Genomic DNA, 25,580 nt, shown 5'->3' with positions numbered 1-25,580 from the left:
TATTATCATTGCGCCGGGAACAGCATGAGTCGTCCTTACTTGCGAGTAGTACCACTATGTTAGGTACACAATAGGTTTGTGATTAGTAGCAGCAGAGGGTGAATCCATATTCGTTTCACAGTAACCGCGATTAGTATAACTGTATTCGGGACACCACGGGCTTGCGTCGCCTGTGATTAGTACCACTATATGAGTGACTCCGTGGGTCTGCGTTGCCTGTGATTGGTACCACCATATGAGTAACAGCACGGGATACGACGAGTCCCTGTGATTAGTACACCTATGTGAGGAACACCGTGGGTTTGCGGTTCCTATGAGTGGCGCCATTATGTTAGAAACACCATAGGTCTGCGTTACCTGTGCGACGTACCATACTTGTGATTAGTACCATAATGTGTGGAATACAGCGAGTCTACGTTACTTGTGATTAGTAGTGCAACGTGAGAAATACCATGAATCTACTTTACTAGCGATAAGTACCATTATGAGGGACCGTTGACCTGGATTTTGGACCCCTTTAGACAACAAGCATAATCGATTCAGGTTTGTATTTTAGAAGCAGTGCCTTGGTTAATAATACTATTCTTTTACGATTGTTTTAGGGAATGTGGGTCATTGGGGATCGGATCCGCTGATTGTTTTAAATTCATATTCAACCATTTATACTTCGTCATCACTTTTTGAATTCTGGTCAGTTGATGAATTTTGACTTTGAAATTGTCATTTCATTTCGTCTCATTTCGTACCATTAGGAACTGATGACCTATATGTTAGGACCCTTTAAACAACAAGAATCATCATAATCTAAATTCTACACAATAAGATAGGATACATATTTTCGTTGCGCCTAAGAAAACCGCTATGTGACAACGTTGTCGGAAGTAATACTGACCCGCACTACATGTATTACTTAGAACGAAATTTCGTTGATTTAGATTAGTTCATGCAGTACCGAACCTTAAATGGCGGAATCTTTCCTGTCAGAGTTCTAAGCTGAAGTATATTGAAATAGCGGTTTTTCTAGCCGCAAGCACCATTTCAGGATGCGTAGCTCTGTGGCAAGAGTCAGATCTCTACGACACAGCAATACTCTCATTTTGACAAAGGTGGATTTTGAAATTTTAATTCAGGTTTCGATTTCGACAGTATCATCCTAATGTATGTCAAACGGCTTTCCAAACAGATAAAGCGGTCAACTCTTGTTTCGATTTGTTTCCCACTATCAGCTTGCCAGATTGTGGCTTGTCTCCATGAACTTGCTCCTTTTTCATATTCACTTCTAAGTTTCGCTAAGATTACTTACTGCCTCTCCTAAAGGATCATAAAGGGAATCATTTGGTACTTCCACAACGACTAATACTATTACTCCACGAAAATACTACGCTGGCGTAGCAGGGGAGAGGTGATACTCCCACGTGGCGCGTCCCCGTCCCAGGTGGCGTATAGGGGAGTCCTAATCGGCTTGCCGGCGGACTTGAGGGAAATAAATTACCTCTCGTAGACCATACACACTACCCCCTGCGGGTGGGGGACGCACATGTAGAATACACCCGCGGTATCCCCTGCCTGTCGTAGGAGGCGACTGCAAGTGGCGACCAAGTGATGAATGAATTAGAACCATGAAACTACCATCATGGGTTGCCTGTACTTGCGAGTAGTACCACTAAGTTGCTACGAAATAGGTTTGTGATTAGTAGCAGTAAAGAGGATGGCCCGGGGGTTTCCAGTACCCGTGCGTCGTACCGTGAGCAACACCGCGGGTCTGGGCGTAGCCTGTGATTTGTACCGCTATATGAGCGGCTCCGTGGGTTTGCGTCGCCTCTGATTAGTACCCACTATGTCAGGAACACCACGGGAATACCGGCGCCCGTGATTAGTACACCTAGGTGGGGAAACGTACCGGTTTGTGTTGGCTCTGAGTGGCGTCATTGTGTGAGGAACACCATAGGTCTGCGTTCCCTGTACGAAGTGCAATCCTTGTGAGTAGTACCATCTGGTGTGGAACACCGTGAGTCTTCGCTACTTTTGATTAGTACCCCAACATGACAAATGGCATGGACCTACTTTACTCGCGACATGTACCATTCTGTGGGGCCTTAGACGTGGAGTTTGCACCCCTTTAGACATCAAGCATCGTTGTGCTTTATAAGTGGTCTCTTGGTCAGTTATAATATTATTTACGATCTTTTTTGAGTCTGGTCCACTGGTTTTTATTTGTTTGTTTATTTTTGGTTTTTTGTTGAGTTCATGTCCATCCATTCATTTTTCATGACTTTTTTATTTTATTTTGATCAGTGGATGAACTTTTTGTTATTTCATTTCGTACCATTAGGGGCCGATGACCTCGATGTCTTTAAACAACAAGCATCATCATCATCATCAATACTATTACTACGTAGCCGAAGAGTGTAATGGAATTGGTAAGGGCGCACAGCTGTAAGCTTGCATAGGAATTAGTTTGTTCGAACCCCGCTGTGGCAGCTCTGAAGATGGTTTTCCGTGGTTTCCCATTTTCACATAAGGTAAAATTCTGGGGCTGTACCTTAATTAAGGCCACAGCCACTACGTTTCCACTCCTAGTCCTTTTCTCTCCCCTCGTCGCTATAAGACCTATCTGTGTCGATACGACGTAAAGCAAATTGTAACCAAGAAATGCGCAGTTGGTGAGGTCACGTTCAAGATGGTGAAATCCAGTTTTTATGGGCTCGGTTGGCATTTCTTTGTCTTCCTCTTCTTCTTGTACTGGATGTCGGCTGTTCATCAGGGCGATCTAGTGCTTGTTCTCGGAAAACAGTTGCGGTGCTGAGCCCATACCTCTCTCGTAGGTTCCGTAGCGAAGATATTCTCCGTCTTCCCCCACTTTCCCTTCCTTCAATTTTACCTTGTAAGATAAGCTGAAGGAATCCATATTTAACATATCGAATGGTATGTCCTAAGTACTCAAGTGTCTTCTTTTTGATGTTGTGCGTGACCTCTAGCTCTTGGAGTAAATTGTTACGTATTCCGTCAACCCATTATATTCAGAGCAAGCGTCTGTAGCACCACATCTCAAAAGATGGAAGTTTTTTGCTGATGTCCTCATTTAAAGTCCAGATCTCGACACCATAAAATAAGACAGAATATACAGAACACCAAAGTAAACGGAGACGAAGATTGATCTTAAAGTCCCCGTTACAGAGAAGTTTGCTCATTCTCTTGAATGCAGTCCTTGCCTGTTCAATCCGGACGCTAATTCCAGCGTTCTACTGTCCGAGACTTTCGTCCTGACTCATATGTATTTACATCCAACCCGCAGTCCCATTTTTCATACGGGATCGGGGATGGAGTGAGATTAATTTACTGGCATGTTTTGCGGCCGGATGCCCTTCCTCTTTAAACCTCAGCTGAGGAGATAATGAAGATGAAAGTGAAAGATGTTGTATGAGACTGGGAAAGGAGGTGAAGGAAGTGGCCTATGAATAGCAACTCTCCTGACATTTGTGTGGAGGAGAAAATTGAAAACCAGAGAAAACCATTCTCAGGACAACTGGCGGTGGGCTCAGGACCACGCGACTCCCGCGCGATCGGGATTTAATGTATGAGATTAGGACTCCAGATTTAGACGCAATTGCATGAAGTTTTCCAGACACTGAATACTTTCTTGACTGTTGGATACAAGTACGAAGGCCAAATATTTGGTGTGAATTTATCTTTAACTAGCTTTCCGATATTAATCTCTTTTGTTTCCTTTACACAGGTTGGGACTCCTTTCTCTAGCACAAATTTGAACGGTAATGGAGATAAACCAACTCCTTTTCTGACACTTTTCTTAATATCAAAAGATTCAGAAGTTTCACCTATCGATTTCAATTCATTATTATTATTATTATTATTATTATTATTATTATTATTATTATTAAGGAATGGTTTCACTTCAGGAATGGTAACTTAAGAGTAGACAGTGTTCGTTGAAGAGTCGTAGCGGCACAACTTGAAATTCCTTTCAGAACGCAGGAAGAATTCATGAGGCTTTATCAGAAGTAAATCATATATAGAGTGAGTTCCTGTAGGTACAAGCACAAAGATTGAACGAAAATCTCGACGGATACTTTAACTTTAAACACTTTCGCTGCCATCTTCCACTGCGTTCCCTAAGGACACTGCGATACATTCATCTCCTGTAGCATTCCTTACACGTTTCCATCCGCTTACATAGCATCTGTACGTCTGAAGCCTCTTTCCCTGAGGAATTTTGGGATCCACAACCTCAATGTACGATGTCTTACACAGACGGTAGGAAATAGATGGTAAAGTCTTCTTAAAGGAACTTGACAGGAGATCATGATGTGAATTCCAGAACTGGTATATTAAGAAGAAATCAGAGGAGATACACTTCAAAATTCTGAAAATAAATGCTTTGTATTTCAGTAGGTTAATGCATTAACTCCCGCGTGACCAGGTCCGTTTAAATATTACGACCTATGTAATGTGGTCACAAGAAATTAATACATTCGTACTCTAGGGTGAAAGGTTTAAAATCACTTCGTATAAAAATGAGATGGCGTCTGTCTGTCTGCCTCTCAGCCCGACTGCCATCCGAAACAAATTAGTAACTTGACGAAAATGTTGCGAAATTTGCTCTGGAAAGATTTGGGAATAAAGAGACCAGCTGATCGACTTAGCGGTATGTTCCGAATTGTCAGCATCGAGATGGCTCGGAATGACATTAGTGTACAATTAAGCTTGAGTGGAACTTGTAAATATGAGAAATGTCATAATATTAAGATGGAATTGAAGAGGACAAATTGTGTCAAAATCTCGTTTATAGTAAGAGAAATTAGAGATTGAAATAACTTACCAAGGGAAACGTTCGATAATTTCGATAAAGTTCTTTGAATATTTTAATAAAATTAGGTGAACAGCTGATATGGAATCTGACACAGGGCGATTGGTTGATAATTGACTGAAACGACATCACATCCAAACCGTTGGGCGGAATATCATGGAAGTTTGCTCTCAGAGGGAACTGTTGCACAACTAAAGTACTGGAAAATATATTTTATGCAAAATTAGTTGCAAATAATCGCATATTGGCTTAACATTAAATGGTGTATACTTATTTCTCGCTCAATAACATGTGAATTACTAGACCAGTAGACCTGAAATGTGGTAGAAATATATCGTTGTTGCTCCTCGAAATGCCGCTATGTGACAATGTTCAGGGGAGAAATACTGACCCGCAGCACGTGAATCATTTGGAAACGAAAATTCGTTGATACAGTTCATGCAATACTGATCCTTAGACTACAGAACGTTTCAAGTCACAGTTCTGAACTGAAATGACATGGTTCAAATTGAACCCTATTCGGACTTTTCAACAATTAACCTTTTTAAAATTACGGCCTTCAATACGTTGGTATTTTCTGAACTTGTGCATGTTTCATCTGCTTTAAACCAAAATACTGGCAAAAGTATCACCAATTATAACTTAAAATCTGTTTTCTACAAACAATGCCTAGTAGTTTTTCTTTGTAACTCTAATGGCTCTCCATGAAATGGTAGTTTTACCTGTTAAATCACACCACAAACTACCGTAAATAACAGTTCAGTGACTGATTGTTGTCAGTTGAATTAAGCTCTGTCTTCGCTATTGCAACTGATCTCCGCTAGATGAAAGTACTGCTTATTCTGTACAAAACTAACATATCAAGAGCAACTGGTTAAATATAAAGTCAACAATTAAATTAAGTAATTACCCTCATCAGTTTTATGCGTTCACTTGGGATTTTAATTTTGAATGATAGTCATCCTTTTCTCACCCATATATTTTGAATAATTGTACAACTGATAACCTGCGGTTTGCTGACGACACCACTCTCCTTTCCACCAGTGAACATGAACTTGCAGAATTACTTGCAGGAGTGAAGGATGCAAGTTTAAAATATGGACTAGAGATCAATCTGAGGAAGTTCAAACTAAAAATAATTGATAGAGCAGCACACATCTAGCTGAGAGGTCGATCAAGAGAACTGGAGGTGTTGAATGACCTTATGTAGCTTGGGTCGACCCTCTGTGATATAGCAAGTTCCAACGAAGAGGTTAGGAGGCGTTTCACCTTAGGCCGAGCTGCTATGAGCAAACTCGCTAAGAAAATGATGGCAGAGCAGAGCCATTAAGAACAGATCAGGCTGAATGAATCACATGTGTTCTAGGTCTTCTCCTATAGTTCCGAGACCTGGACGCTGGCAAGAGTCCGCATCGACGTTTCGCAGATGTGCTGTCGGAAAGGGACGCCCCGTATAACTTGAATGAAAAATAAAAACGGAACCAACACGTCTATCATACAAGAACTGAATATTACCGAGCGTCTCTCTTATTGAATCATAAAGATGATCGTCCAGTTCTTTGGGCATATAGTACGAAGTGCATCATGGAAAGCAAGTTTGTTGGAAGAATACCGCGGGGAAGGATGTCAAGCAGGTGGAATGATCAAGTCAAGCACACCACCGGGATTATTCTTCTGCATCCGTTAAGGGAAGCTGAATACCCTCAAAATGGCGACGTTTATTCGAGAATGTTGTGTGAAGTCAAATGGGATCACGACGCTCAGCTTTGAGTTATACGACTTGCGATGATGATATAACTGATACTATGAGGGACCGATAGTCACCTTGATTTTCTCACTATGTGTGGACATAAGTAAAACATACAGTATGCTTGATACAGACAAGAGTTTTCATTCTGTAAAGTCATTAGCCCACGCTGACATAGTGCTTACGTAACGTTTTCCAACTACCATGTCCGGCTCCATAGCTAATTGGTTAGCGTGCTGGCCTTTGGCCACAGGACCCCGGGTTCGATTCCCGGCAGGGTCGGGAATTTTAAACATAATTGGTTAATTTCGCTGACACGGGTGCTGGGTGTATGTGTCTTCTTCATCATCATTTCATCATCATCACGACAAGTAGGTCGCCTACGGGAATCAAATCGAAAGACCTGCATCTGGCGAGCCGAACTTGTCCTCGGACACTCTCTGCACAAAACGCCATACGCTATTTCATTTTTAACAACTACTATGACCCAGCCGTTTAAAATAACACTTTGTTTAGTTGTTTGGGTTAAAAAAAATGTTATTGCACAGTAGTGGAAATGTTGACACATTTATAACAGGAGCGCGAACTAACATCCATATAAAAGACAATAACTTGACTATTGACGATAGTACGATATTGTTGCTAGTCTTCAGGAGCGGATGTTGTAGCCCGTCTCTTTATGATGCACACCGGCTAACGATGGAAATATTACAACGCGTACAGTCAAATAACTAGTGGTGGTGTAATGTGATGACTACGGGGTCTTCAACATGGCCATTTCGCTGACTGTTTTATATGGTATCTATGGTTCACGCTTCCTTGCCTTTGTCCCTTTGCCTTTCTTTTTTTCCGAGTTTTAAGAATGCACTATTTCCTCTCCTTTGTATTATCTTTCGTTGTGTGAATCCGAATCTTTAACAGAAACCCCCTGCGGGTGGGGGACACACATGCAGAATACACCCGCGGTATCCCCTGCCTGTCGTAAGAGGCGACAAAAAGGGGCGACCTTGGCGCGGACATGGATTGCGGTTGGTATAATGTGATGGACCTCCTGTGGATGGGAGAGGCTGAATACATCCATAGGTAATCCCTGCCTGTCGTAGAAGGCGACTTAAAGGGTCATGTGGCCATGGTCCCCTCTTTATTTTTTATTATTTTTCTGAGGGTCAGATGTAGACCATTCAAAATTTGATGTGCGTGCTGCCCGGCGATGGAGCTCCTATGTGTGCGACTACGCTCGAAAGCCCGTGCCAGCAACCACCCAGGACGCGGCGGGTGGGAGTGTCATGTACCCGGGCAGTGGTATCCGCCTGACAACGCAGGTCCCCGCACAGCCGAATGCCAGAAGGACATATTATTATTAATTATTTTTATTTATTTTTTCTATTGTTAGTGCTCTGTACACGCTATGGGGTACATGCTATTGCGGGTGACCGGAGGAAGGGAGTCCTAGTGCTCATTGCCTCAGTCATCCCGTATTAGGCATCGTTCAACATCGGACCCCGGGCAATACCTGCTACGACCAGGTGGGTATTGCCTTGGCTGCTTGGTTCGGCTACAGAGACCCCTGATCGGAGTGGGTGGCATTCGGGGAGGATGCTATCGGGCATGGCTTCCAAACGAAGTCGGCTCTCACAAGGTGGTCGCCCACCTAAGTCTTTAACTTTCGCTTCCCTGAGAGGTTCAACTCCCTGGGAACATGCGCAGCGTGAAGGAATGGGATCCAGCTTCCCTAGGTTTCTGGTCGCTAACAGAACCGATGGGCAGGATTTTAAGCTGGTGAAGTCGATCCTGTTTAGTAGACACATCGAAGGCGTCTATGGCGAACTGGAGGAACTTAAGAAAATGCGCAACGGTAGTTTGCTTCTAAAGACTCGTACAGCACTGCAAGCTGATCAGTTGCTTAAGTGCGAGCACTTTGGCGAAATCCCCGTCAAAGTGGAGGAGCATAAGTCCTTGAACCTGGTTCGCGGAGTCATCTTTCATCGCGACCTTATTTTGAACACTGACGACGAGTTGATGGAAGACATGAAGAACCGTGGCGTGACACACGTCCGGCGCATTACGCGCAAGGTCAACGGTGAAGACGTTGCCACTGGTGCCTTCATTGTCTCTTTCAAGTTGTCAGTGTTACCAGAGAAAGTCAAGGTAACAACTTATCGTTGCGATGTGAGGCCGTACATCCCGCCTCCTATGCGATGCTATCAATGCCAGCGATTCGGACATATGGTATCTCGCTGTTCGAATCAGGCAGTATGTGGTACATGTGGACGAGTAGCTCACGGCGCGGAGGAGTGCACAACTCCATACAAGTGCACTAACTGCTCCGGTTTTCATTCTCCTCGGGATCGGAATTGTCCGACATACCTGAGTGAGAAGAAGATCCAGGAGATCAAGACCCTGGATGGTCCTTCCTACCAGGAAGCGCGCCGTAAGTTTCATTCTATGAATACACCTGCCCGTACACTCGACTATAGCTTGATAGCTCAGAATCATCCAGGTTCGTCATTTACGACCAAGACACCTGTCCAGACCGCTGCGCCCAAGGCGACTGTTGCTGCTCCCAGCAACGTCGCAAATAGTCAAAGCTCGAAGGGGGGGACCACCCCACCTTCGACCAACCAGAAGTCTGTGCCGGCTGGGAACTGCCAGCCGGCACAGCAAGGGGGGAAGACTAAGTCTCCCCCCCCCCCTAGGAGGTCGACGAAAGTCGTGCCCCAGCCGGCGGAGGCGGCTTCGTTGACCAGGGCTGGGAAACCATCTCCCAGCCCGTCTAAACTTGAAAAGAAAAAGGGGAAGAAGATCGCCCGTCCTGAGCGCTCCCGGACTTCCCCTGCGAAGGAGAAGTCATGCCCTCCATCTGGGGGATATGAGTCTGCGCCGGGAGGCACTCCTGCTCCCAAACCTGCGCGCTCTCCTCGTAGGGGACCCCCTCGCGCCCGAAAAGCGTCGAAGTTCTGGGCGGCACCCCTGCCATCTTTTGATGACGGGATGGATGTCGCGCTGTCCTCTACATCTACGGATGTAGAACTAGATAGTGTTTAGGCTTACGAGCATTTTGTTGCTCATAACCTAACACTCCTTTTATAGTCCACACTATGGCACTGTTACAGTGGAATTGTAACGGTTATGACAGGCATCTTGCTGAGTTACGTCAGCTTATTAGTGAGTACGCAGCGAGTATAGTCTGTATTCAGGAGACCAATTTCCGACCTGGTCATCACACGGTCTTGAGGAATTTCAAACTATACTCGACAGAACGATACTATCCTCACCGGGCTTCCGGAGGCGTTGGCATTTTTGTACGTTCTGATAGCTACAGCGAAGAGGTTCCTTTAAGAACCCCTCTTGAGGCTGTAGCTGTTCGCGTCTCGCTGCCTATCATAGCCACAGTGTGTAATGTTTATCTTCCACCAGGCCAGCATCTGAACATCACTGATGTCGCTGATCTTATAGATCAGCTTCCACCACCCTTCCTCTTATTGGGCGATTTTAACGCCCATCACCCCATATGGGGCTCTGAGACGCCTTGCCCCCGAGGAAGAGAGCTGGAAACACACCTATCAGATCTGGATTTATGTATTTTGAACACAGGGGAACCAACTCATTTTAGTGTACGTTACGGCACATATTCTCGCATAGACGTTAGTCTATGCAGCCGAACGTTGGTTCCACTGTTTCGGTGGAATGCACACGATGATCTCTGTGACAGTGACCATTTTCCCATCGTTCTTACTTTGTTGAATCATAAACCCGTCGAGGCTCCCCCTCGATGGATTCTTCAACATGCTGATTGGCCAAAGTACACATCACTAGCTGTCTTTAGCGAAGATGTCAGGCGGACCGTCGGCGAGGAAATAACTTACATCACCCAAGTTATTCTTGCTGCTGCTGAGGAGTCCATTCCGTTTTTCTCGGGGACTCCTCGCCGAAAACTCGTTCCTTGGTGGAACGATGAAATAGCAGCAGCCATCAAAGAACGCCGTCGCGCTCATAAGCGTTACCGTAGACAGCCTACTGTGGCCAACTTGGTTCTTATTCGACAAAGTAAGAAGGCTTCATGGGAGAGATATGTGTCGTCCATGACGTCACATACTCCATCATCTCAAGTGTGGACGAAACTTCGACGAATTTCGGGTATTCAAGGATCATCTGCTGTACCGGGAATTTCCGTTGCAGGCAGTGTCGCCACTGATCCCCTCGCAATTGCTAACCATCTCGCTAGTCATTTCGCGGATGTCTCTGGCTCCGGGAATTACAATCCTGATTTCCTCCCTCTGAAGCGGGAGGCAGAACGTCATCACCTGCGTTTTGCCACCCAAGCTTCAGAGGACTACAACGTGCCCTTTACGGAGAGGGAACTCCGCAGCGCCTTAGCGCTTTGCAAGGACACGTCTCCTGGACCGGACAACATCCATAACCAGATGTTGAAACACCTTAGTGATGATAGTTTACTATATCTCCTCCGTGTGTTCAACCGAATCTGGACAGAGGGTGATTTTCCGTCTCAGTGGCGAGAGGGCATAGTCATCCCTGTCCTCAAGCCTGACAAAGATCCTAAGTATGCAGGAAGTTACACACCGATTTGTCTTACAAATTGCCTGTGTAAGCTATTTGAGAGGATGGTAAATCGCAGACTCGTGTGGTGTCTGGAGAAACAAGGACTCTTGTCCGAGTACCAATGTGGATTTCGAGCCGCTCGATCCACCACAGACCACTTGGTACGCCTGGAGAGCTCTATCCAGGATGCGTTTCTCCGAAAACAGCACTTGGTAGCTGTCTTCTTTGACTTGGAGAAGGCCTACGACACCACCTGGCGATATGGCATCCTTTCAGTCCTGCATCAATGGAGATTCCGAGGTAACTTGCCGGTATTTATTGCGAATTTTTTGTCCCTCCGTCTATTCCGTGTCCGAGTAGGTAGGACATATTCGCAATACCACGTTCAAGAAAATGGAGTCCCACAGGGATCGGTTCTTAGTGTCACTCTGTTCGCGATTGCCATAAACGGTATTGTCGCTGCTGCTGGTCCAGCCGTAATACCGTCCCTATATGTGGATGATTTTGCTCTGCACTATAGCTCGTGCAGTATGGCAGTCGCAGAGCGACAGTTACAGCAAGCTATTAGGAGGGTGGAGAAGTGGACCTTAGAACATGGCTTTCGGTTTTCTGGCGCAAAGACCTCCGTTGTCCACTTTTGTCGTCAACGTACACTTCACCCTCATCCTGAGCTTTATCTAGGTAATGTCGTTCTTCCAGTTGTTGACACCTACCGATTTCTTGGGCTCCTTTTTGACAGTAAATTATCGTGGGAGCCACACGTGCGGGAGCTAAAAGTGCAATGCACCAAGAGGCTTAACCTCTTGAAGTTTCTTAGCAGCACTAATTGGGGAGCTGACCGCGTGGTGCTCCTGCGATTCTATCGGGCACACATTTTATCTCGGTTAGACTACGGCAGTGCAGCATATGGCTCCGCAAGGCCAAGCGTTCTTGCGAAGCTGAACAGTATCCACCACAGCGGGGTTAGGTTGGCGACGGGAGCTTTTCGTACTAGCCCCATCGCTAGCCTGCTCGCTGAGTCTGGTGTGCCGCCTTTACACCTGAGGCGCCAGCAAATGCTTCTTTTGTATGCTGCAAATTTGCGACAGATGCCACTTCATCCGAGCTATCCCTGCGTATTCAACAATGGCAACCGTTTGTTGTACGTTGCTCATCCTCGTGCGACGCGGCCGGTTGGGATACGCTTGGATAGCAGTTATGAATTGTTTGACGTACCTTCGATTCGTTGCCTTGTCAGACAACCAAGTGGGGTACCTCCGTGGGTTGTACGACGACCTGAAACCATCCTGGTTTTGCACACTGGCCCGAAAGGAGACACGGACCCTTCGATTTATCGGAGGATCTACCTGTCCGTTCTTGGCCGCTATCCAGGTTCGGTCGTCGTTTACACGGATGGTTCAAGGACAGATACGAAGGTGGGCTGTGCGTTCGTTGTCGACAATGATCGGTTTCTTTTTGCTCTCCCGGACACCTGTAGTGTGTACACGGCAGAGCTCTATGCTATCTGTGAGGCTCTGCGGTACGCACTAGACAATGTACGCCGACACTTTCTCGTGTGTACTGACTCCTTGAGTTCGCTTCAGTCTATTGATACCTGTTTCCCTCGGCACCCTCTGGTGCAGCGGATCCAGGACCTGCTGGCCGGGTGTTCGGATGCCGGCACCAGAATTACGTTCGTGTGGCTCCCCAGCCACATGGGCATAGAGGGAAACGAGTTAGTAGATCAGGCTGCCAAGGAGGCAGTTACACTGCCCCCGTTGCCTTTCAAGGTTCCAGCAAGTGATATTCGCTCTCAGCTGAGACATCTGGTTATGTCTCATTGGCAGATGGAGTGGCAGGCCATCCCACTTCCCAATAAGCTGCGAGCGATAAAAGGAACAACGAAGGTATGGAGGACTTCCCTTCGGGCTTCGCGGAGGGAAGCCGTGGTATTATGTCGCCTTCGGATCGGCCACGGTATCTTGACGTACTCCCATCTACTGAAAGGAGAACCCCCTCCGGTGTGTACCTGCGGCGACCATCTTACCGTGGTACACATCCTTACGGAGTGCGTGGACCTGGTCGATCTGCGCCGTAGTATTAACCTTCCGAGTACTATCTCCCTTATCTTGCGCGATGACGAGCAGTCAGGAGACCTCGTCATCCGCTTTATGAGGGATAGCGGTCTGTTTTATCGTGTGTGATCATGTCTTTTGTCCTAGTGTTGTTTATGTCAGTTGCGCTTTTATCTCATTGACTCCATTTTAGTTTGTGTTGCGCATTTTAATGTGTAATTTTAACGTCTAACGTACATTATGTGTTAATATCTGTATTACTGGGCGATGCCTTATTCCTTCGATTTCCTGTACTTTCTCTTATTTTAATAGAACATAAGGCATTGCGTATTAGATCCACTGACTGTTTTAATCTCACCCTCATTTTTCTTCATTACCATTCTTTTTTAACTCTAGTCAGTGGATACTTTTTAAAATTTTAACTTCATATCTCATGTCCTTCATTTCGTTCCATTAGGGGCCGATGACCTTCGATGTTAGGCCCCTTAAAACAACAAGCATCATCATCATCATCATCTTTAACAGAAACATTAAAAAACTGGTGTGACATTTGTTCAAGTCACGAGAACTACCGTTGTATTAAACAATTCGGCACCGAGTGAGTTGGCCGTGCGGTTAGGAGGCGCGCAGCTGTAAACTTGATTCGGGAGATAGTGGGTTCGAATCCAACAGTAGGCGGCCGAGAAGATAGTTTTCCGTGGTTTCCCATTTTCGCATCATTTAATGAAACTGTGAAACTGCGGATGTACCTTAATTAAGGTCACGGCCGCTTCCTTCCCACTCCTAGTTCTTTCCTACCCCATAGTTGTCATAAGATGTATCTATGTCGGTTTGACGTAAAACCATTTGTAAAAGAAATCTGCACGCATTATTTAATATAAAGACTTTTTTTTATATATTCTAATTTCTAGTTTTATAATGCCATTTTTGACATTCTCTGAAATATTGTGTAGTAAGTACAAAACTGTACCACGGGTTATTCATAATACATTTACAACGCACGATATGCTGAACAATTCTTTGTGTAGAATCGTCACTGCAAGGGGAGAGGTGATACTCCCACGAGGCGTGTTCCAGGTGGCGGATAGGGAGGTCCTAACCGGCTTGCCGGCGGACTTGAGGGAAATAAAATACCTCTCGCGGACCAAACACACAACCCCCTGTGGGTGGAGGACGCAGACGAGGAATACACTCACGGTATCACCTGCCACCTGCCTGTCGTAAGAGGCGACTGAAAAGGGCGACAAAGGGATGATTGTCTTAGAACCAGGAAACTACTTGTGATTAGTACCACCACGTGGGAGACAGTATGGGTCGCTTTTACTTGCGCGTAGTACCACTATATTAGGTACCAAATAGGTTTGTGATTAGTAGCACACAGGAGCACCGTGCGGTCGGCTTTTGCAGTACCTGTGAATAGTACAACCATATGAGCAGGACTATGGGATGATAGCTACCATGCTTCTGCCTTGCCTATGATTAGTACCCACTATATGAGGAACACCACGGGACGGTGCAGGTCCTTGTGGTTGGTACTCTTGTGTGATGAACACCAGAGGTGTGCGTTGCCTGTAAATGGCGCCACACCACGAACCTGCTACGCAGGCGTAGCAGGGGGTGAGGTGATTCTCCCACGTGGCGCGTCCCAGGTGGCGGATAGGGGGGTCCTAACCGGCTTGCCGGCGGACTTGAGGGAAATAAAATACCTCTCGCGGACCAAACACACACCCCCTGTGGGTGGGGGAGGCTGACGGATAATACACCCACGGTATCCCCTGCCTGTCGTGCGAGGCGACTAAAAGGGGCGACCAAGGGGTGAATGAATTAGAACCATGAAACTACTCTTGATTCGTACCATCATGCGGGGACCACCATGGGTTGCATGTACTTGCGAGTAGCATCACTAACATGGTACGAAGTATGTTTGTGATTCGTTGCAGTAAAAAGTCTGGTCGGGTGGATTCCAGTACCCGTGCGTAGTACCCATGTGGGCAACACCGCGGGTCTGGGCGTAGCCTGTGAGTTGTACCACTATATGAGCGACACCGTGGATCTGCGTTGCCTGTGATTAGTATTCACTATGTGCGGAACACCACGGGGCCCTTGGGACCGGCACCCGTGACTAGTACCCTAGGTGAGGAAACTCATCGGTTTGCGTTGGCTGTAAGTGGCGCCATTGTGTGCGAAACACCATAGGTCTGCGTTACCTGTACGAAGTACAATACTTGTGTGTAGTACCATCTTTTGTGGAACACCGTGAGTCTTCGCTACTTCTGATTAATACCCGAACATGACACATACCATGGTTCAATTTTACTCGCGACATGTACCATTCTGTGGAGCCTTAGACGTGGATTTTGCACCCCCTTTAGACACCAAGCATCATTGTGCTTTATAAGTGGTTCCTTGGTCGGTAATAATGTTATTTTCGTTCTCTATTGAATCCGATCCACTGTTTTTTGTTTTTGTTTCTTTGTTTTGTGTTTTGTTGGGTTCCTGTCCATCCATTCTTTCTTCATGACATTTTTTATTTTTATATTGGTCAGTGGATGCCTTTGTAATTTTTGTTCTTTCATTTCGTACCATTAGGGGCCGGTGACCTTCGATGTTAGGCCCCTTAAAACAACAAGCATCATCATCAAATGGCGCCACAATGTGAGAAAAACCATGGTTCTACTTTCCTAGCGATAAGTACCGTTATGAGGGGCCAATAACTTCGATTTTGGACCCCATTTAGACTGCAAGCATCATCGATTCAGTGTAATGCTATAGCAGCAGTCCCTTGGTCAGTAGTACTATAGTTTTACGTCAGTTCCTGTGAATGTAAGGCATTGCGGGTCGCATCCACTGATTGTTTTAAATTCATGTCCATCCATTCATTCTTCGTCCACACGTTTTGAATTCTGGACAGTGTAGGACTTTGGACTTTTAAATTGTCATTCCTTTTCGTCTCATTTCATACCATTAGGGGCCGATAACCTCGATGTTAGGCCCCTTCAAACAACATGCATCATCATCATCATCAGAATCGTCACTTGAGACGAGTGCTTATTTGTGGGTTAACCCAAATTTCTACGTGACTTACTAAGCCGTTAGTTGCTTTTCCTTCAGAATGTAATACCTTCCCTTAAGAAATATGTCAGCAGAGTTATAGCAAAACCTACGCTGACTGGACCTTATTCGGGTCTTGTTAAGCCTATTGTATAATCATAGACAAGTAGCCAAGCTACAGAAAGTTTGTAATTAGGCGGCCATTACTGTATTTTTAATAAACAAAACACAGTGGGGCATGCAGTGATGATAATTATTCTTCTCTCATGGAATTATATTAATTATCCACGTACGAACGAGTTGGTATTAAAATATTTAAATGTGACTTTACTTTGTTGTGGAAGACTTGTACTCTGTACTACAAAATAATTCTGTACCTTTCTAAGATTCTGAGAGTATCATGATACGAATTGCTGCAGCTGTTAAGATATTACATTTTTCCCCGGTTTTAAATGTTGAAAATATTTCTTAGCAGACAGTGTATGGTCCCCCTTACTACTAAAAACATAAATATGTGCAGTTTCCTCAATTGTGCCGAAAGTTGAAGGGATGGAGTGCCCGGGAAGATTACATATTGTGACCCTTGGATAGCTCTGGCAAACTAAAAGAAACAAATTTCGTAATAAACTTACGGCCTTAGTGCGGTTCCGGAGAAACAGCCTAAAATCGCTTGTTTCCTTACTAGTTTTCTTTTTTACTCAAATACTAGCCAAATAAACTTATTTACAAAATTATTTCTCTAATGAGTTCCTTGGTTCAATACCCTCAAGCATTTCTTGATTTTTTTGAAAAATTGTCCACACCGAATGTAGTTATAAGGACTGAAGTGAAACTGCGTTGACTCACATTAGCACCCGTAGTGGTAGAAAAAGTAAACTGCTAATCTAATCGACCGGATAACGATGATTAATAAAAGAATAGTAATGTTTGGAAATAAATAATATTTATTTACCTATAATTCGTGGCTTATATCCCATTGAGTTGCTTCCCTGAAATGTTAGAACAGTGCATTTTTTTTATCTTAAATAATCCTGAATTGATGTTCACGATTATCCAAAGAAATTAACTAAATGAGTCTTCAGTACCCTTTGGGAACCTTTTACACTAAGTTTCCGTAACTCTAATCAAGTGATATATGATAAATTATTCGGGACGACGACCTAGATGTTAGGCCCTTCTAAACATCAAGGAACAAGATAAATTATTGCCATATTGTGGCGAGTTTTGAAGATGGACCGGTGGTTAACATGCAGGGGAAAGGTATTATACTTTATAGACCAATCGATAATTTATTGCTTTTATAAATACCTGCACATTATATTGTCAATTTCACACCATCCGTTTAGTTTTAGAAAAAAAAGGATTCCTGCTCAAATAATGAATGACAACTGAAGCCAGGATATTTAATTATGAAGAACGTAATATGTTATTTTAATTTCATTAATGCACGGTATAAAACAGTCGTAGTCTTCTGATTGATAGCACTCATTAATGGAAGTAACACTTGCACTATCCTTAGCTAAGCCACATTTCAGAGAACACGCTGCGAGAAGACTAATTACGAAAGAAGGGGGGGGCTCATCTTTACTCATAACTGTCGTTCACTTGCATCTGTTTCACAGCGAGAAACTTGGATATCTCCATAAATGTTATCTATCTTCATGAGTTTAGAACGAAACAATAGCACGCTCTTCTCTCTCTACGTTATTTACTCCCTTATTCTCATTTCTAATCATAATTATCTTTTCAACGATAAGGAATTTTCCTTCCCTTTACGTCACCTGCCCGCTCAACTTTTAGGAGGGAAATTACTCCTTTCGCAGGCTAAAATTCAGTATGTACAGAATATTTCAAATACAAATGTCACTTCAATAACAATATTCATTACAGTTAATGATAAATCTACCGAGATCGATAGCTGTAGTCGCTTAAGTGCCGCCAGTGTCCAGTATTCGGGAGATACCGGGTTCGAACCCCACTGTCGGCAGCCCTGAAGATGGTTTTCCGTGGTTTCCCATTTTCACACTAGGCAAATGCTAGGGCTGTGCCTTAATTAAGGGCACGGTCACTTTCTTTCCACTCCTAGCCCTTTCCTGTTCCATCGTCGCCATAAGACCTATCTGTGTAGTGCGCCGTAAGGCAACTTGCAAAAAAAAAAAAAAAAAAAAATATATAAATCTTGAGGTTTCCCGAAAGATTAATAAATACCAGAAAAATGGTGTTCTTATACTTACGATTGTTCACACAATATTAAAATACAGTGTTCTCTGAGTCATCTTGCAAGTTGCTTTATATCGCACTGACACAGATAGGTCTTATGGCGACGATGGGACAGGAAAGGGCTAGAAGCGGGAAGGAGGGGGCCGTGGCCTTATTTAAGGTACAGCCCTAGCATTTGCCTGGTGTGAAAATGGGAAACCACGGAAAACCATCTTCAGGGTTACCGACAGTGGGGATCGAACCCACTACCTTCCGAATACTGGATATTGGCCGCACTTAAGCGACTGCAGCTATCGATCTCGGCGTTTGAGTCATCAGTCCATAGACTGGATTGATGCAGCACTCCATCACACCCTATCATGCACTAAACTTTTCATTTCTGCATAACTACTACATCCTACATTGCTCTAATCTGCATACCATATTCGTACCTTGGTCTACCGCTACCGTAATACCACCTGCACTTCCCTGAAAAACCAGCTGTACAAGTTCTGGATGTCTTAAGATGTGCTCTATCATTCTTTCTCGTAATCTGGTTAAATTTAGTCAAATCAATTTCCTCTCAGCAGTTCGATTCAGTATCTCTTCATTCGTGATTCTATCTACCCATCTTACGTTCAGCATCCTTCTGTAACACCACATTGCAAAAGCTTCTATTCTCTTTCTTTCTGAGATACTTATCGTCCACGTTTCACTTTCAAACAATGCCACGCTCCAGACAAAAGTCTTAAAAATGTATTTCTAATTCCGATACAAATGTCCGAGGTGAACAAACTTCTTTTCTTCAGAAAGGCCTTCCTTGCTTGCGCTAATCTGCATTTTATATCATCCTTACTTCTGCCATTATTAGTTATTTTACTACCCAAGAAGCAATATACATCTACTTCCTTTAAGACTTCTTTTCCTAATGTAATGTTTCCTTCATTATATAGTATGTAAACAGAAAAGTATGGTCAAATTTTCAGGGCACATCCCTCACACATAGAGGAAGAAAATATATTTACATGAGTCTGGAAACGCTATATTTCCCTGCTAGAACTCATTTTCTACAACTTTACGCAGTACATTAATCATGAGAAACACACAGGAACAGAAAAGACCATCATACCACATCAAAATCTTTCCAACAGTCAGTGTTCAAAATGCCCTCCGTTAGGATTGGAAAATACATCAATCCGACATCGCATAGAATCCCGTTTGATGCGATGTATACCTGAAGCATTACGTATGGTTTCGTAGCTTTCCTAAATACGGGCACGAAGTCTCTCTACATGTTTTGACGGGTTTTGGTATACAGGAGCTTTCAAATGCCTCCAAAAATAAAAGTCTAGCCTGTTTAGTTCCGGAGAACGTGGAATGAGAAGTGTTCATGGTGATTCATTCGTCGGATGGAGACGCAAACCTTTGAGCAGACCCCTTGCTGTTATTCGACAGGAGGAGGCTACATGCTGACATCGGGCTTCACCCTCTTCCTATCTCATTATCATCGTCCCACATGCAAACGCGCAGGATGCCGATGAGCGTCAAATAGAAGGACCTGCTCCAGCTGAGCCGATTATTTCCACGAACAATCCCAGCACAAAACCATACGTTAAATGAATAAAATGAATTGTTAGCGTAACTATTTCTTCAGTTTTGTTGCAGAGCTTTCTTAACGTAAGGCCGCTTGTGGACGGGAAAAGCAGACGTAGAACACACCCACGGTATCCCCTGCCTGTCGTAACAACAAGCATCATCCTCATCATCTTCATCATCATAATCATAATCTGCTCCTTTACAGTATAAATGGTTTAGAGGTTACTGAGGTGAAATGAGAAGTGCCATATTGGGAACACGTTTAATTTATTTATTTAGCATATGGCATAAAAATACGTTATTACAAATGGACAACAATAATCAATGAACTAAACTACAAACAAACATCCAGACGTTGTATGTACTCAATACATTTTGGGGTTGCTAACAAGAAGTCTTCATACGGCCCTCCATATGCTCCGATGCTGAAGTCCTCCCTGATGTGTTCAATAGTTTGTTGCGGTGCACCACAGTCGCATACCGGTGAGGACAGCATTCGCCATTTAGAGAGTGAGTCCCCACATCTTCCGTGTCTCGTCCTGAGGCGGATGAGCATTGACCATACCTTGCGAGGTTGATCAAACCTTGGAACTGTCTTACTGATGCATGGCATTGTCTGGCATGTAGCAGGAGCATTTTGCATTCATTCTCCCCTCCAGGAATCGGTGACGTTGAACCCGATGTGAGTGATGTCAGTTGCAAGAGGTGGATGTCTCGAACGGAGTCGGTTGATTCTGAGGTCCGAGATGTCAGAGTGTACAGGTAGTCCAGGATTCGCTAAGATCTTGGTATATTCTCAGATCAAAGCTACTTTCCTTCGCAGGTTAGGGGGTGATATGTTACTTAGGACAGGCAGCCAGATGGTTGAAGTAAACCTGATGGTCACGACAAATACATACCAAACCGAATAAGAAGATTACCCAACACTATATCAAAAGCCCTTTGCAGGGAAAAGCATCTAGAAAACTTGGACCAAATATTAAAATATGTCAACTAAATATTGAGGGCATTAGTAGAACCAAATGCCAAACCTTACAAAAGATGTTGGTAAAGCATCATATCGATGTGGTTGCCTTACAGGAAACTCATGCAGATAGTGAAGATCAATTTTATTCTAGGGGGAATATACCAGGATATGACATCACAACACAGCACACCACACTAACGACCTCAGGAGGGCATTCGGCTGTAAAACTAGGCCAAGTCATATGCGCCATTGAGTTTGCACCCCCCGAACTCACTACGATGTGGGAAGAGTGCTGGACTCATCATCATTAGCAGTAGCAGCAGCAGCGGCATAAGAGGCAGAAGAAGAAAAGTAAGGGTTATTCATTATCAATAAATAATTTTCCATCGTTTTACTACCTCCTTACTTGAATGGTCAGCATTGTGGCCTTCGATTCACAACGTCCCACGTTAGATTCTCAGTCAGGGTAGAGATTTAAACCACCCCTGGATTATTCCGTTTGCTCGAGAAATGGGTGTTTATTTCCATCTTAATAACCAACTCAACACACACTCACACACACACACATAATATACTACCAACCACCGTACAAACGCGCAATAATGAATATGTCTGTCCTCCCACATAGCGTTGGCGTCGGGAAGGACATCCGTCCACTCCGCGTGAGTCCGCCCATATTATCCCCTGCCCGCCGTAAGGGGGGACTAAAAAGGGCTTCAAATTCTCTAAACTTGGGAGCGTGGGTTGGCGACCACGGGGCCCTTAGCTGAGTCCTGGCATTGCTTCCACTTACTTGTGCCAGGCTCCACCCTTTCATATATCCTGTCCAACCTTCCTTGGCCAAGTATTGTTCAGTTCTTTCTTTCTCTGGTACTTCATTTTTGGAAGTGTCAGATCCCTTCGTTTTTCCTTCCCCCTCTCTCTGTCTACCCACTGTCGGTGGGAGATGCACACGAAGAATACACCCACTGTATCTTCTGGCTGTCGTTAGAGGTGAATAAAATGGGAGACAAAGATATGATGTCATTAGAACCAAGAGACTACTTGTGATGAGTACCAATACGTGCGTAACAACATGGGTCGACGTTGCTTGCGACTCGAACCACCTTGCCCGGAGAAACGCGGATCTACGTTACATAGCAACAGTACCATTATGCGAGGAACACTACGGGTCTGGGCGTTGCTTGTTATAAGTGTCATCGTGTGTATTCCGGCGGTCGGTTCCACTGTGTTCAGAATGGGTCTGCGTTACTTATGAGTAGTATCACTTTTGAGAAACATCGTGGGCTTACGTTGCCTGTGATTTGTACCACTATGTGAGAAACACCACAGGTTTGGATGGCGCCTCTGATTAGTACTACTATGTGAATAGAACTATGGGTCTGTGCTGCTTAGGGTAGTACCATTATGTGACGAACACCATGTGTTTTTGTTGCCTGTGGGCGTTATCATCATGTGTGATACACCGTAGATTTACAATGCCTATGATTAGTACAACTATGTGAGCAACACCATGAGTATACGTTGTCTGTGATTAGTTCCACTAATTGAAGAATACCATCGATCAGCGTTGCTTGTGAGTCGTACCACCACCAGAGGTGAATGGTGCCATTGTGTGTGACATACCATGAGTCTCCATTACCTGTGATCAGTACCAACATGCGATAAACACCATGAATGTACATTACCTATGATTAGTACCACTATAGCTGCCTCTGTGGATCAGTGGTAGAGCATCGGCCTGCGGATCCCAAGACAAACGGGCTCAAACCCGGCAGAGTTAGTCGTATTTTTGAAGGGCGGAAGAAAGTCCATTCGATACTCCATGTCGTACGATGTCGACATGTAAAAGATCTCTGGTGACACTTTTGGTGTTTACCCGAAAAAATTCATTAAATCTCAGCGATAAACGCCCAGGAGAGTTTCAGTTTACTCGGTCTGCCATCTAGTGGGTCTACAGTAAAAACGGAACGTCGAGATTGACGAGTAGACAACCAGATGGCGTCAAATTGAAATGTCTGCACACGGTAGCTGAGGCCATACGATTATTATTATTATTAGTACCACTATAGCAGGAACATAATGATTCTGCCTTACCAGTGATTAATACCATTAGTTTATAATGGTCCGTCACCTGTATTTTGTACCCCTTTAGATAATAAGTATAATCCCAGTAATGAAAACATTGTGAACTGAGTCCACTGGGTGTTTTTGTTTCATGGTCATAAGTTTTAATTTTCTTCTCTTTCACCTCGTACCATTACGTTCCGATGACCTAGGTGATAGGCCCCTTTAAACAACAACCTGAAAATAATAATAATAATAATAATAATAATAATAATAATAATCAACAACAACATCCGTCCATCAAACTGCACACTTACTGCAATTAATCCTTGCAGAGGAAAACTTCACTAGAGCATGTTATGTGTGTTTTCATGTATTTTTTATATAATTTAGAAAATTCTTCGCTGATATTCTGTTTTTGTACATTACGTTTCATTATTTTACATAGGCAGAAGCAATATTTGTGAGATTTCTGGTATGTTTTTAGCGGATTTGGTATATAAATGCCAAGCATTTGTGTTCGTTCACCTTGGTTGTCAAGGTCATATAATTCGTGCTTAAACAACACGATATAAGTTCATATGTTCGTGTCTTCATATAAAATGTATTTTTTACTACATACTGTGTAAATGTGATATAATTTTTAATATTTGGAAATTGTTTACGACTTTGCTTTTCTGGTTCATTGACAGTGCATTCCTTACTCATGATTACTATGCAGTGAGTTAGTCGATCATTTTCAGTATTCGAAATCATTCTAATAGGGCTGTGTTCCTTACTAAATACCCTTGAGTGTACACATTGGTGCGGATCTTATGAATCGCGGACAACTGAGCTCGATAGCTGTCATCGCTTAAGTGCAACCAGTATCCAGTATTCGGGAGATAGTAGGTTCGAACCCCACTGTCGGCAGCCCTGAAGATGGTTTTCCGTGGTTTCCCATTTTCACACCAGGTAAATTCTGGGACTGTATCTTAATTAAGGCCATTTATGCTTCCTTCCCTCTCCTAGCTCTTCCCTGTCCCATCCTCGCCATAACACCCCTCTGTGTCGGTGCGACGTAAAGCATTTAGCAAAAAAGGAAAAATCTCAGACAGTCAGTAAATCAAAACATACCGTAACTAGTTTTCCTATGTGAGGTTACAGACCTGGCATGGATGTTGGCTCATCAGCGGACATAGCAAAAAAGCTAACGACTCAAACGACTGATAATACCCAGTAATGCTGATTCTGCTGAAAGTATTTTAAATCTATAAAAGTTAATATACAGTACATGTCAGTCGAGCGCATGCAGCTGTACACCGAACGAAAGAGAAACTGCCCGGAGTAATCCAAAGAGCGGACGTAGATGGTACAAATATTGAAGATAACAAATAAAACATCACAATAAACTCCAATGAACGGGCAGATGTAGCGAACCTTGAAAGTAAATTTAGTAGAGATTTAAGTAAGTGAAAGCAAAACTCACAATGGATATGAATGATAGTATATTTGATACATTCGTAAGTAAGAAGCCTCCGTGGCTCAGGCGGCAGCACGCCGGCCTCTCACCGCTTGATACCGTGGTTCAAATCACGGTCACACTATGTGAGATTTGTGCTGGACAAAGCGGAGGTGGGACAGGTTTTCCTCATATTTCATTCCAGCAACACTCACCATTAACATTACTTTTCATTTCATTTCATCTATCAGCCATTTATCAATGCCCCAGAGGAGTGCGACAGGCTTCGGCAGCCGGCACGTTTCCTATCCTCGCCGCTAGATGGGGGCTTCATTCATACCATTCCTGACCCGATCGAATGACTGGAAACAGGCTGTGGATTTTTTTTTAGTAAGTAACTTTCGCACAGTATTGGGATGTGAAGCACCTTTATGCACTCTAGACAGAAATTGCTTTCATACATCCTCGTCCAACCTATTTTCCAAGCCCAGTGATAAGGTGAGAGCGGAATACACTTCGAAAATTAACGAAGCTTATTGAGCAAGGCTAATTTTTAATGACGTTATTTTTAAAGAAGAGGTAAAAGCTGCAATAAAGGGAATTTCGATAGACACGGACAGCAGTCCCGATCACATAATTATACAAACAATTAAGAACGGAATTGCCCATGAATTTATTTCGTCGATTGGTACTAGAATGCTGCAAACAGCCTTTGTACCGCCCGCTCTGAAAAGAGCCAATACAGTTCTGATTCACAAAGGAGTAGACAATGATTGCCCAGCTAAATGGCTTTCAATAACTATCTGTAGCATCATTCGGAGGATAAGTGAACTAGTACTAGATCAAAGGCTTCGTCAAAGTATTATTTCCAATCAGAATCAGAGGGATTCAAATACTCCCCAGGTACATATGGAAACACGACAATATTAGAGGCCTTGTTGCATTGGACTAAAGTGAACAAACACGATGTCTGCGTAGTGTTTTTAGGTAACAGAAAAGCTGTTGACAATGTGGGGCACCTCCATCTAAGGGAGATACTTGATTCAACAGGTATTCCCGATAAATTGACTAGT

Source organism: Anabrus simplex, chromosome 4, assembly GCF_040414725.1.
Source record: "Anabrus simplex isolate iqAnaSimp1 chromosome 4, ASM4041472v1, whole genome shotgun sequence".
In the NCBI taxonomy this organism is placed as follows: Eukaryota; Metazoa; Arthropoda; class Insecta; order Orthoptera; family Tettigoniidae; genus Anabrus; species Anabrus simplex.
The sequence above is the reverse complement of the archived record's forward strand: the minus strand, read 5'-3'. Positions refer to the sequence as shown.